The sequence below is a fragment of the Canis aureus genome, chromosome 3, assembly GCF_053574225.1.
Source record: "Canis aureus isolate CA01 chromosome 3, VMU_Caureus_v.1.0, whole genome shotgun sequence".
Taxonomy (NCBI): Eukaryota; Metazoa; Chordata; class Mammalia; order Carnivora; family Canidae; genus Canis; species Canis aureus.
Window position 1 is genome coordinate 50142672 of NC_135613.1, and position 14435 is coordinate 50157106.

The 14435-nt window shown below is 45.3% G+C and overlaps 1 long non-coding RNA gene across 1 annotated transcript; it reads left to right on the forward strand.

Annotated features, from left to right (window-relative positions):
- Positions 1 to 1918: 1918 nt before the first annotated feature.
- On the forward strand, positions 1919 to 14083 carry LOC144305301 (uncharacterized). Its single transcript, XR_013372352.1, has 3 exons — positions 1919 to 5108; positions 5691 to 5925; positions 13270 to 14083. It is a non-coding gene; the product is annotated as an uncharacterized LOC144305301 (long non-coding RNA).
- The last annotated feature ends 352 nt before the right edge of the window (positions 14084 to 14435 follow it).

The following is a 14435-nucleotide window of genomic DNA, read 5'->3' on the forward strand; positions in this document are numbered from 1 at the left end:
GGTATTTACCCATTTGCAAATTCCACCGTTGGTGTTTAAACAGTAATGCTTGACCTCGACCGCTGGTCATTTTCACTCTGGTGGGTCTGTAAAGACATCAGATAGTCCCGCATTCTGCGATGTCTCAGCCGTGGCCCAGGACCACGTCTTGAAGATTAAGCTGCTAAACCAATAAGATGCTGCCAGAAAGCCCTCCAGCAGGTAACTGTCCAAACCTGAGGTGTGTGCAAGCCAGATAGTTGGGGGTGGCCTGGGAGTTCTCTGACTGGCATGGGAGGCCTCGTGGGACCAAGACAGAGGGGCCTTCAAGAGTGGTGGACTTTAATAAACATCATGTGTGACCAGCACAGCATGAGCAGCTAATCTTCTTCCTTTTCTTGACCCAAGGTCTTCATGTAGGAGGCATGAAGGCGTCGCTGTGGTCCCCTTAGTCATTTTTGTTAGGACAGGGAGAACAAAATACAGGTCCCCGAAGGTAGGGATTTTGACCCTCGGGCTTTGATAAGGGTCCTCGGAGGAGGCTGAGAAGTTCCAAAGAACAAGGGATACAGCTCAGGAATCCCAACCATGTGTGTGTGGAGACAGAAAACCAGAAGCAGCAGGAATCCCAGGCCCGCAGCCTCGCTCCATGGGTCAACAGAGGTGGTAAAAAGATCATAAAAGTGCTTTCTTTGTGAGATGTGTGCGAGCAAATGGACACATCTAGACAATGTGGCTCTTTTCAGCCTGGGCTGAGTCATTCATTCCTAGAAGCTTTTTGGTATCCCCACCCTTCTCGAGTGACCGTACATTTTCAGAGCCCGCACTTTATCAGTGCCAGATAAGAGAGGACAGAATGAGAGAGTAGTGAGGGTGGAGAGGGTTGAGGGGAGGGAGTAAACAGGGACCTGAGATGGTGATCCCCTGTCGTCAGAGCCTGGACTGAAGCTCAGGCCTGGGTTTATGTTTGTCAAGTAATCAGGAAATACTTCCTCTTCCTCCCTCTTCCTCACCACCCCCTCCTCCATCCCAAGCTCTTACCCGGGCGGGACCCAGAGCTACAGCCAGCTACTGAGGTTACACTACAGCATGAGAGATTTCTCTGGGGCTTTGGGGGTGGGGTGCAGTCAGGGCCAGTAGAGTACAGAAACACCTCAATTTTAGGTGGAACCTGCTGCCCACCCCCATATTCTGTGCTTTGATCCCAACCACGACCTGGTTTCTATACGGTACAGGGAAGAATAAACAGTGTCATGAAAAAGATATTGGACCTGGTGTCGAGAGCCCCATCTCTTCTCTCACGCTTTATATTCCAGGGCAAATGAAAATCCCCAGCCCACCCAATGCCCTTCTAGAAAGCACATCTTGCTGGGGGCCTTGCAAGTCTCATGGAATCAACTCATTTCCTGTCTAGACTCAGTTGCTCAGCCCCCAAAACATTGCATTATTTGGGGTCCATAAATAATGTGCAAGACAAAGATGTGCAAAGACACCACATTTCAGGCAAACCGCCGCGTTACAATCATTTCTGTGTGCCTGCCAGTCGGGAAGACTCCTGTGGAGAGTGAAATTAGTACCAGAGAAAGAGATAGCTGGAAAGAAGCTCACCTGAGTGTGCCAGGCCCTCTGCACACACTTTTGTGTGTTATAGATTGTCCTTGTGCATTTTACTGTCCTTAGGATTGTATCCTTGCTGGCCTAGCTGGCTAGCTAACACTGGGGTCAGTGAACTCCTTTGGGATGGGAACCCGGGCTCTCATTCCCAAGCTAGGCTGCTCCCCTGTTCCCACATCGTTTCCTCTACCCGAGTTTCACTAAGGCAGGCAGTCCTGATGGTGTACTCTGACCAGCAGGTTCAGCTATGACACCCTCTTCTGTGAAGCAGCTTTATTGGAGCCCCCTCCTTACCAGGCATGCATACTCCGAGCCCATCCTCTGTGTGCCGCTGGACCAGCAGAGCTTGGGTGGAGAGGCTGAGTGCCATGGGATCTGGGTAAGGTCAGTCCCACTGCCACGCTGCCAGAGCCTGGCACATAGTAGGTGCTCAACTACTTCTTGAGCAGAAGTAGTTTTACAACGGCAAGTCCTAACACCCCAAACAAAATGCCCTGGGGAGAGATGGTTTCTTTCCTAATGTCCAGAAGCTGGAAAAACCACTTGACCAGAAAAGTTTGCATTGAGTTGGCAGCTTTGCTATAAAGTTCCTTTTAGACCTGATACAACGATTCAGGTAAAAAAATATAGCATGTACCCCTGACATGTCCTTCCTTGTAGGATCTCGGGGGCCCAAGAAGCAGGCTCTGAAAACTGAACATCTGGTTCCTCTGTTTAACGACCAACCCATGTGTCTATGATGGTTCTAAATTGACATTATTTTCTCTCTCACCTTTGTCAGAAGGGATGCAATTTCCCAGACCTGATTCCTCCTCCCCCTTCCCACATTTGCAGCCATGCCAATGGGAACGGAGTGCTCGCTTGTGCTGGGGGCCCCAGCCGTGAAGGTGGCATGCTCAGGCTTACCTCTGGGAGTGGAGACGGCGGACAATCGCAATCCTGGTGCACGTTACACAGAAGCCCCGGGGTTCTGTGACAGCATATTTGCTTTAGGCTCCTGATCTATTCCCTCCAATCTCATGAAAAAGGGATTAGGGAAAGAGGCAAGATTAGTATCAGGACAGCTGCTCATAAAAAAAAAAAAAGTGAGGTCATGGCAAATTTTTTGGCCACGTTGAATTTTTTTAGTGGCCTGGTGAGTTTCTCAAACTGCAAAGCTGCCTCCAGTTTACGCTTGGCCCCAATTCTCATGTTTGTTTCTGTTGCACCATGGAGTCATCATCCAGCTCGGGCATGCTTTGGGGTTGGGGCTCTCCCTCTCAACCCCTCGCAGCAACACAGAGACAGTGCTCACATTTGCACACTGCTTGTTCCAGGACACTCACTCCTTGCTTGCCTTTCTGTCCTGGGCAGGTTCAAAGGAGACCTCAGGGCTCCTTACTGTCCCTACTGGACCCTGGGCAAGGAGCCAGGCCCAGGCATCCAGCACTGGCCCCTGGCCCTTTGGACCTGAATGGGACTTACCCGAGTCTCCAGAGCAAAAGGATCATCAGCTCTACCTTTCCACTTCTCTACGACAGACAACCCTGCTTCCTACCACCTTTTCCAGGTTTCTGTAGGCCCCTCTGTTGACTTGGGGCAAGGGGTGCATTTCCACCCAGGGAGAAAGCAGTGCGCTGTTTCATGGCTCCCCCTTCTTGACATTGCCCTTGCACCATCTGCTTCCTCCCTCCACTCTCTTCCCTTCCATTCGATCTTAATTAATTAATTAATTAATTATTGTCATTTCAAAGTTAAATGATGTTGGTTTTAAGTGACTCGGCCTCCCTGAAATATAAGTGATCAAGGTGACTTTGAACTCACAAACTTTAGGAGATGCATGTCCCCTTAATGTTCAGATACCAAGAGTCTGAGCCTCTAACCCAAAGACAACAGGAAGTCCCCAGGTACCTTGTGGGGGTAGCTCTGAGGAATGCTTGTATATTCCAGAAAACCTTCGTTGTGGCCACTGGTCAGTCTGTACCTATAATCACCCTGGTGATTATAACTAATGATACTGTATTACATACAGCATTGCCTCTAGGTCCTAGGTCAGTGCTGTCTGGCTTCTTCCCAACCTAGCCTTTGGGTGTCCACGAAGCCTCCTGAAGCACAGCTCTGTCCAGATGGTAACAGTCAATGAGTCTACTCTGAAGACTCGGAATCACAGAAGCACAGTAATTGATACCAGAAGCATCTACTCTGGGAGGCCTACAAATCTTAATCTGATTTCTGTTACCTAGTGAGGAAGAGCTCGACTTCCAACACAGATCTCAGTGCATCTTCATTAACTCACAATCCAGGCCTAATTGCACCTTACTCCTGGAGATCCAAAAGCCACTTCCGTCCTCCTTGTCAATAGCCCTGTCAATAGCCCTGTCAAATAGCCTCCCTCTGTTCTTTATTGCAAATAAAATTGCCACCAGGAATGCCAACTGCCCCTTATTCATAAGATATGGTTTAGTTTCCCTGGCCTGGAAAAAACAATCACAATATAGTGCATTTGGGGCTTCAGAACACTTCAGCAGAACAGAGGGCTTTTGTTTCACCCACTTTATGGTCCTGCTTCCAGAGTGTGAGGAAGTTATACCTTCTGATGACCAAAAGTGAGTAGCTCTTGGACACACACACAATAGCAGCAACTCCACTCCCATGGCCATCACCTTCACCACCACCACTAATGCCACCACCATGACCATCAGCTTCACCACCATCACCACCACCACCATCTTCATCTGTAGCCCTATCTTTGCCACCATCACCACCAAATCACCACTGAACACATTTGTGGAAGTGCAGCCCTTATTTACTTATTCAGAAGTTCTTATCTAAACCAAGGAAGGCACAGCCTCAATAAAAGATCTATTTTATAAATCCGACAGAGAAAGACAAATAGGGCAGGATATCACTTATACATGGAATCTAAAAAAGCTGAACTCAGAGAAACAGATGTAGAGTGGTTTCCAGGGGCCTGGGAGTGGGAAGTGGGGAGATATTGGTCAAAGGATACAAATTTCCAGTTACAAGGTTAACAAGTTCTAGGGATCAATGTATAACCTGGTGATTATAACTAATGATACTGTATTATATACTTGAAAGTTATTAAGAAGATTTAAAATTTTCTTGCTAAAATAATAAGTAATTAGGTGACAGAATGGAGGTGTTAACTAATGCTATGGTAGTAATCATTTTGCAATACATAAATGTATCAAATCAACACATTATATACCTTAAACTTAAACAATGTTATATATCAATTATATCTCAAGAAAGCTGGGAAAAAAGGCCATGAGAGACATCTGAATTTCACTGACGCTGGACACCCTACATCAATATCCCCTACATCTACAGAATCAACAAATTCTCCAAAGTGATCTCTCACAGAAGTAAAGGAGGAATTGACCCCCAGACAAGGGCTGAACTTCTAGATGGCAGAAACAATCACAGTTCTTCATTTGAGTCCCACGAATAGAATTCAGGAGTTCATGAACTTGGATGACAAAAAAAATTACATCTTTATTTCCACCGACCTCTCAGTGAGTTTTAGCACTTGGGTGAAGTGTTCACAGTACCTACAACTTTGTCACTGGTAGGAGTTACAGACATTTTCACACCGCATGATGGTTGTGGACATCTTGAAGTATTGTGCATGCTTATTGCTCATTACTTTTTTGAAGTGATGGTAGGCATTAGGCTTGCTGCTACATCTTGTTACGTAATGCATGAATAAAACCCATAGGACAAAAACATCTGTTTTAAACAATATTTTGATTATTTCATTTTAAAATAATTAGTTTCCTTTTTTGGTCCTATGTATCTTATATAAAAGATGTTAAGAACCCCTGACGTAGATTCAGCTTTTGTGACTTCAATACATTTTTGATCTTCTTTTATTGAGCATCTAGAGTAAATAGTGGAAGTCTCTCCCTCTTGATGTCTACTCAGCACGTAATCATTGTTTACAGTTGGCATATAACCTTGTAGACTCTTTTTCAAAGCAGATACAGATATATTTAGTATATGTATATACATAATATACACGTATCATAATACATATGGCCTTTTTTAATGGAATCACTCACTATCCATATTCTGCAGCTTGCTTTTTCGTTTGACAGCTCTTCCCATTGAGGTACAAAATTGCCTCCATCCTTTTGGATCGCTTTGAGGTGCCAGAGTTCCTTTACCCATTCCTGATGGATGTGCAGGTTGATTCCAATTTCCCTCCTATTCTGATTATTGCTGCAGTGAACCTGGATGCTTTCCCTGAGGGGTCCTCTCTCCTCACCTTCTCATGCCCATGTCCTTGAGTGTCTCAGCCACTTTTGAGGATCTGTTCCTGAGGAAATTGAGGTGAGTGGGCTATCATGTAGGGGAGCCCCATATTTGAGCTTCTTTTGCCATAAGCTCTTGAGACACCCATGTGCCTGTCATTGGGAGAGTTCTGGCCTCTAAAATGCTCAAGCAGGATGATCAGAGATCCTGATACTCAGGTGATCTCACAACAGGATAACTGTGAAGCAAAACAGGGGTAGTAACTACTTCACTCTTCTTTTTATGGCCTCTAGGCCCTGCACAGCATCTTATTCAGGGGTCCTTGTACAGTTGCACAGGCTGAGTACTACACCACTTCACAATGATGGGGGGAGGGACACAGTTTCACATAGACTCTAATGTGAATGAAACTCCTTGAGTAGCATAACATGACAATCCTGGCCTGTTAGGTAGAAATGGCTATATTAATGTATTTATTTATTTATTTATTTATTTATTATTTAACATTTTTATTTAAATTCAATTAATTAACATATAAAGTATTATTGGTTTTAGACGTAGAGGTCACTGATTCATCAGCCTTATTTAATTCTCAGTGCTCATTACATCACATGACTTCCTTAATGTCCATCACTCAGTTACCCCATCGCCTCACATTCCTCACCTCTAGTGACCCTCAGTTTGTTTCCTATGATTAAGATGATTGTTTTTACAAAGACAGGACCTTATAAAATACATTTTCTTTTAAGATTTTAAGTAATCTGTACACCCAATGTGGGACTTGAACCTATAACCCTGAGATCAAGAGTCACACACTCTACCAACTGTGCCAGCCATGTAGCACATTTCCTTGGTTTTTGTCACTTAACAATACATCATAATGGATGTGCTTAAAGTCAACACGTAGAGATCTAAATCACTCTTCTCAATAGCTGGGTGACACTCCATGGTAATCAGTGCTTCCTGATTCGATTTGGTTGTTTGATTTCCACAAAATATTGGAGCTCTAGACTTCCTTTCTTCTCTACCTGCCCTCAGATTTGGCTCGGTGTAACAATGACTTATGTTTGTATGAAGCATCTAAATTTTCAGTGTGATCACGCACTTTACTTAATGCTTCAATTACCCTGAGATGGGGAAGATCCAGGTTAAGAGATGTCGTGGCGTCACACAAGCAGAAAAATTGCATCTGACTCCCAGACCTCAGTTTTCCTCACCAGACAGCATGGCCTCTCCACACAGGCATCTATCAGCCCAGCCTGATTCACAGTTCCTGCCCTAGATCATCTGTGGGCTGGCAGTTCACAGCTCTTCCAGTGAGTGCATGGGGCAGCCACCCACCTGAGGATGCATGTGCCCAGAAAATAACCATGGAACTCTGCCCTGTAGAACCAGAGCTCACGCTCATCAGTGCTGCCAACTTCCTGAAAGACACTACACAGCCTGGAGTTCAGTCAGCAAGTGGAGTTTGGGCTGTAGTCCCCCAAAGGGCATGCATGTGATAGGAGCCCTCCTGTAAGTCTGGGACCTTACAGTGTGCCATGCAAGATGGGGTTGTGGGATTCCTGAGATGGCTCTTCATTGGCCTACAGCCAGACAAAGACTCCCCTGAAAATTGTGACAGATATCCAAGAATGTAGGCCTCTTATATTTTCAGGAATCTGCTGAAAAATTGTTTTAATAAACACAAGGCTACAATGACTACCGGGTGAATGGTGCCACCTGGAGCTGTGCGATTGTACCACCCCTCTGTGACCATATAGGGTAGCTCCTAAAGGAAGTGATCTTGACTCGACCTTTGAGGGCAAGTAGGATTTAGTCTGGCAAGTGTGCATGTGTGGTGTGTGTGTGTGTGTATGTGTGTGTGTGTGTAGGGGATGGGGAGGCATTTCACTTACCAAAAACTGCATTGGCTAAGATGTGGAAATAGAGCAGTATTTTAAAAAATATGCCCACAAGGGCACCTGGGTGGTTCAGTCAGTTAAGTGTCTGCTTTCGGCTCAGGTCATGATCCTGGGACCTGGGGAGTCTGCTTCTCCCTTTGTTCCTCACCTTGCTCTCTCTCTCTTGCTCTCTCACTCTCTCTCAAATAAATAGATCAAATCTTAAAACAATATATATGTCCACAAATCCTTTGATACTCCCTCCTTCAAGACACAGAGCTTGCTTTCTTCCTTTTGAGTGTGAGGCTGGACTTAGTGACCCCCTTCTAATGAGTGGCATCACAGCAGAAGTGGTGGTGTGTCCCCTGTAAGGTTAGGTTATAAAAAGACTGTGACTTTAGTCTTGGGTGCCCACTCTCTGCCTCGGATCACTTGCTGTGTGAGCCACACATCATGTGAACAGCCCTATGGAGAAGTCCATGAAGCCTTCTGCCAACAGCCATGGAGAGAGCTCGAAAGCAGATCCTCCAACCCCCTCAAGGGATTGTGGCCCTGGCCAACACCTCTGAGATCTCATGAGGGACCTTAAGCCAGAAGTGTCTGGCTTCCTAAATTCTTCACCACAAAAACAGTGATGTAATAAGCATTGATTGCTTCAAGCTGTTAAATTTTGGAGTAATTTTTTACAGACCACTAGATAATTCAGTGGGAAGAAGTTTAGTTCACTTGAGACATTAAAAGAAGGTCGAAGTGGCTGAGCAGAAGCAGTGGTTTTCACACCTCAGAGTTCTTGCAAATTGCCTTATGCATGTGCTAAAATGCAGATTCCTGGGGCCCACACTGAGAGAACATGATTTAGTAGGTCTGATGGGGGCCCAGAGATCTGCACTTTAAACAAGAATTTTAGATAATTCCAATGCAGGTGGTCTGAAAAGCACTTTGAGATGCTCACTTTGGGAAGGTTGATGGGCTGAATGATCCAAGTTGAAGCTAGGGGGTGGATAGGTAGAGGGTAAAGGTGGGTCACCTCGAAAAACCAAAACCAAAACCAAACCTCTCTCCTAAGAACAACGGACAGCCATGGCAGGGCTTGAGGCAGAGCAACAGCTGAATCTAAAAGCAGAGGCAAAAACTGGTTTGGGTTTCCTTTCTCACTGACTTGGCTTATCAATAACTCAATGCTCAGTCTTAAAAGATGGAGCAGATGAGGGAAAGTAGGATGAAAGGCTTGTCTTTGAGGACCTCACAAACAATTTTTTAAAGTGTTTGTAGGAAGTTTCATACAAGGGAGAGCTGTTCCCTTCAAAGTCATCAATGTGAAAGGTTGTGTTCTTATTACAACAAAGTTGGGCCTGCTCAGAGCTTCTGGGCTCCATTTGCAGTAACTCATTTTCTGGGTTGGGTCATGGGCTATCCCCACAACCAGTTGCTTTAGAACTACAGAGTGATTGAGTGAGTAGATTTGTTCGAGATCATTTTATGAAGATCCTTTAATCTCATGCAATCATTTTGAAGATGAGGAGACAGAAGGTCAGAGAGGCCCAGTGATGTGGTCGAGTATTTGATTTCAATACACCCAAGGCTTGCAGGTCCACTGCTGACATCTGCCATAGACCAGGGAAGTGGGCCTGGTGGCCTGAGTGCTGAGCATCTCCTGGTAGACGGATGAAGGTAGGTGGAATTCCCTGGAGAGAATTTTCTGAAAGAGGTGAGGGTTTCAGAACCAGGCTTGAAGAGACAGAGTGATATGAATGGGTGTGGAGGACAGGGTAGGGCATCCTGGGTATATTCAAAAGTGGACTGCTATCTACAATTCTTTTATTTTTTTTTAAGATTTATTTACTTATTTTTAGAGAGAGAGAATGTGCAAGTGGGGGGAGGGGCAGAGGGAGATGGAGAGAGAGAATCTCAAAGAGACTCCCTGCTGACATGGGGCTCCACCTCAGAACCCTGTGACCATGACCTGAGCCGAAATCAAGAGTCAGATGCTTAACCAACAGATCCACCCAGGCGCCCCTCTATAAATCTTTTCCTTAAAAATATTCATGAACCATAGGTTTTCCTAAAAATTTTTTCAAAACGCATCCCCCCACACCCTGCTGCCCAGCACACATTACGCAGATGATGTTTGCATCTATGTCCTCCTTCCAGGGCGTTCTTGGCTTTGTGTGGGTTCTAGGAGAGGCAGGACTTGGGTTTTGTGCAACTTCCTGAACTCATCTCTTAGCATCACTCTGTTCCCTTCTACTTATACCATCTTTGTGTGCAGTGCATTGAAGGACAGCTCACATCCCCTCTAATTCCTGTACATGCCAATGGCGTCCCACCCCAGACACCTGCACCTCTCTACCTGGGACCTTACTCCCAATGCCCTGGAGGGGAACCTAATCTGACATGTCACCCAGGCAACCTGGAGATTATTGAGCCATCCAGGAATGGGGGGGGGTCCCTTTTTGGGGGATGGTCTTTCATTTTGTGTTCTACACAAGGCAAAAGGGCTCTTAATGGAAAAAAACATTTTCCACAGGAAAACGAAGAAAACAGGCCACAGAATATGATGTAAAGTAATTCTCTCCCACATCTCCCTGCCGGCCTCCCACTCTTTCCCTCCCTGGAAGTGACCACCATTAGGTTTGGTGTGCATCTGTTTGGAAATTTTCTATTTTCTTAAAACTTGGGGTCAGATCATGTCATATCTCTGGGTGTTAAGCCAGAGTCCCTCAAACAGCCGATGCTCATCGATGCCCTCTCTCCTCTGGACCACCTCTCCCCTGCTCTCCTTGGCACCCACTGCTTCAGCCTTTCTGGCCCTGGGCTCTTCCTCTATCCTGCCACTGGGGCCTTTGCCCTTGCTGCTCCTCCTGGCAGGCCTGCTCTTCCCTATCCAGGTGTGAAGCCCCTCTCCCTCATCTTCCTCAAGCCTTGGCTTTTCTCAGAGACCTTGACTGACAGGGGCACCCCTCCCTGTACCCCTCATCTTTTCATTGTTGTCCACATGTGACTTATGGCCAATGACCTATTCCAATTACTCTTCTCCCCATTGATATAAGAAACTAAAATCGAATATAATAAGGATGTGAGCTCCATAAAGGCTGATATGAGAAAATTTCGTCTATTTTGTTCACTGCTTAGAAAAGCTGCTCACGGGGATCCCTGGGTGGCGCAGCGGTTTGGCGCCTGCCTTTGGCCCAGGGTGGATCCTGGAGACCCGGGATCGAGTCCCACGTCGGGCTCCCGGTGCATGGAGCCTGCTTCTCCCTCTGCCTGTGTCTCTGCCCCTCTCTCTCTCTCTCTCTCTCTCTCTGTGACTATCATAAAAAAAAAAAAAAAAAAAATTAAAAAAAAAAAAAAAGAAAAGCTGCTCACATGTGGCAGCTGCTCAGTAAAGCTTTGTTGAACAAACAAACAAGTGTGTACCCAAATGCACACGTGGACACGTCATACAGCATACGTGTTGTTCCGCTCCTTGTTTTTTCCAGTTAGCGACCTTGGAGGTTATTTCTCTTAGAACACATAACCACTGCATCTGTTTACCCAGCTGCTGAGTATACTTTTGTGTGAATGCTCACAATGCATGTAAGCAGCATTTAACCAATTTAACCTCTCGGTGAGTGTGTAGGGGGGCTCCAGGTTCTAGCTAGGGCCGACAAAGCTGTAGATGCCCTGTCTCTGCTCACATGCGTGAGGACATCTGCACGATGAGTTCCTGGAAGTGCAGCTGCCGTGTCTGTGCATTCTTACTTGGACAGATATTTGGAAAAGGTCACACCTGTCTACACTTCTTTCCATAGCCGAGGCCAATGTTGGCTTCTGCACATCTTCTGCAACACTGCATATTATCAAAGTTTTGATCTTTGTCAACCTAATTGGTAACAACACAAATTTTTTAAACAAATTTTATAGATCTGAATTTGCTTTTTTTGTTTTCTTTGCATTTGTTTATTCGCCATTTAGCTTCCCTTTCGTGTGTGTCAACTTCTTGTTTATATGTTTTGCTCATTAAAAAACTTGAGTTGTTGGCCTTTGGCTTGTGGTTCCTGAGTCCTGTTTTCATGGTAAGCCCTTTATATATTTGTCCTTTATCCATAACTTGTATTCCAAATATTTTCCCCATCTTTTCATTTGTATTCTGACATCATTTTTGGTATGGACGAAACGTTAAATATTTATATAGTCAACCTCATCGGTATTTTTATTTGTGGCTTCTTAGTTTTGTCTTAATTAGGAAGACTTTCTCCTCTTCCAAGATTTCATTAAAAATGATCTCATGTTCTTTTCTGGTACTTTCATGACTTTTCTCTTTTTTAAACACGTAGTATGAGGGCATTTAGTATAAGGACATAAAGAAGATTCAGTTTAATTCTTCCCTTAATGGTTGGCCGGCTTTTCCAATAATATTTGTAGAATAATCCATTATCCCTTAATGATTGCCCTTTTTTACACATTAAATTATTCTGTTTTCCAGTATCTTTTGGGACTCTTCATTTTGGCTCATTGATCTGTCTGCTTGTTTATGTGCCAGAATCAAATTGTTTTCATTAATGCAGCTTTGAAATCTCTCTTACCTTCTGATAAGACTAAGCACAGAGGGTTTTTCTGTATTTTTTTTTTTCTTCTGATTGTCACTGAGACTTTGGCAAGTGATTTTTAGGTAGTAAAATTGCCCTCTTTTCTCTTAGGTGATCAGAATGGTGCATGGAATGTAAGCTCCTTGTTAGCTGACAAGATTTTTTTTTTTTTTAGGATTTTTTATTCATTTACTCATGAGAGACACAGAGAGAGGCAGAGACACAGGCAGAGGGAGAAGCAGGCTCCCTACAGGGAGCCCAATGCAGGACTTGATCCCAGGACCCTAGGATCACGACCTGAGTCAAAGGCAGATGCTTAACCTCTGAGCCACTCAGGTGCCCCACCCACCTTCCTTCTTAAAGGTTCTATTTCATAACAAGGTGATCATACAATAAAAGCTGCATTCCTTCACCACCCTGAAGGTCATAACCCTGCCTGCAGCCAAACCGGTAGGAGCTGTGCTGTGGCTTAGGTTATCTCTAGCAGGTGTGATAGGGAGGGTCAAAACATGAATTTACCAATTCATGTAGCCAGTTAAGGTAATGGCTTTTGCACTTAAAAAATACATAATACCAAAAATAGGAGAAGAATGCAAATCAGAAAAAAAAAATCCCGCTCTTGGCACCTTTGGAATACAACTGTGGCAAATAATTCTATCAAAAACTAAAAAAACTCAAAAACTAACCAACCAAAAAACCCAAAAAAACAACAAAAACCAAAACACCAGCCCACAAAAAACCCTGAAAGCATGAAGCATGGGGCTAAGGCTAGAGGGCTGACATGCAGCCAGAGCTAGTGTAGAAATGGCTAGCTTTCCTTGGTTCCTTCCTGACCTGCTGTAGGGCTGCCTGAAGTCCCTGGACACCGATCCAGTGGGAGCTTGGTATGAAGTTAATGTTTTGTGTGGGTGAGATGTAGGAAGCAAAAACAGATATTTAGACATTTTTTTCCTCTTGCTTTTTTCTCATAGAATATTCCTGGCTTCCACGGGAACAGGCCTCCATTGTGCGCCACTGCCCTGGGCTGCTTGGCAAGGGTGCTGTCTGCAGCCTCATGAGAGACCCTCTTGGAGAGTGTGTGAGGACCCTGGGGAACAGAACTCAGCTCCTCCAAGAAGCAGCCACAAGACATACCCAGACTCACCCCTACCCAGCCTGACTCTGACCTGGGCCGAGCATGCACGAGTCATGGGCCAGCTGCCTTCTGCTCCCCTCTTCTAAGCATCTAGTGCCACAGAACCATCCAAGCCTCATGAGCAGGAAATAAAGGTGCCCAGAGCTTGGCACTTGTAAGCCAAGATGAGCCCACCTCATTTACATGCACAGTGAACACCATTCAGTGCCAGGCACGCTTTTCCCCTTTTCTCAAAGACCACGCTGAGATGTGTGTGAAATGGACAAAGGCAGGTGAGGAGGAACTGGGCTGTGAATACTGCTCAGGTGATAAGGAAGTTACCTGCCCTCGGCCCAGCGAAACCTCAGAGCCCTCCCCGGCAGCTCAGTGTCAAGCTCAACTGACAGGTGTTTTGCTGGATGTGTCTCAGGGGTAGGGCAAGAGGGGCCAATGCACCTGTACATGAGCAGGCCTGTGGGACATCCTGCTGGGTGCTGGTGCTGATGTGCCCTGGGGCTCCAGTTGACCATCTGGTTGGCTCTAGTGGGTCTCTGCATTCTCGAGCCTTCGGACTCAGGCTGAACTATACTTAATTTTTCAGTTTACAGAGGGTAGACGATAGGATCTCACAGCCTCCATAAGCACATGAGCCAATTCCTATAATAAATGTCCTCTTCAACATCTCTCTATATGTCCTACTGGTTCTGCTTCTGTAGAGAACACTGATTATTTCTCCTGGGGAGATCGATGGTGTAAGTCCTGGTCTGAGTTCGAAAGTCAGAGAACCAAGGGCACCAATGGGTTCCAGCTCAAGCAGAGGGAGACAATTCACCCTTCCTTCACTGTTTTGTTCTCTTCATTCAGGCTCTCAGTGCCTTGGATGAGGTCCACCTGCATTCACTCGGTATACACATTCAAATGGTAATCTCTTCTGGAGTCACGCTCAGAAATTACACTTTACTAGCTCTCCGGGCATCCTTTAGCTTAGTCAAAAAAATTTTTTTAAATAGATTTAATTTCTTT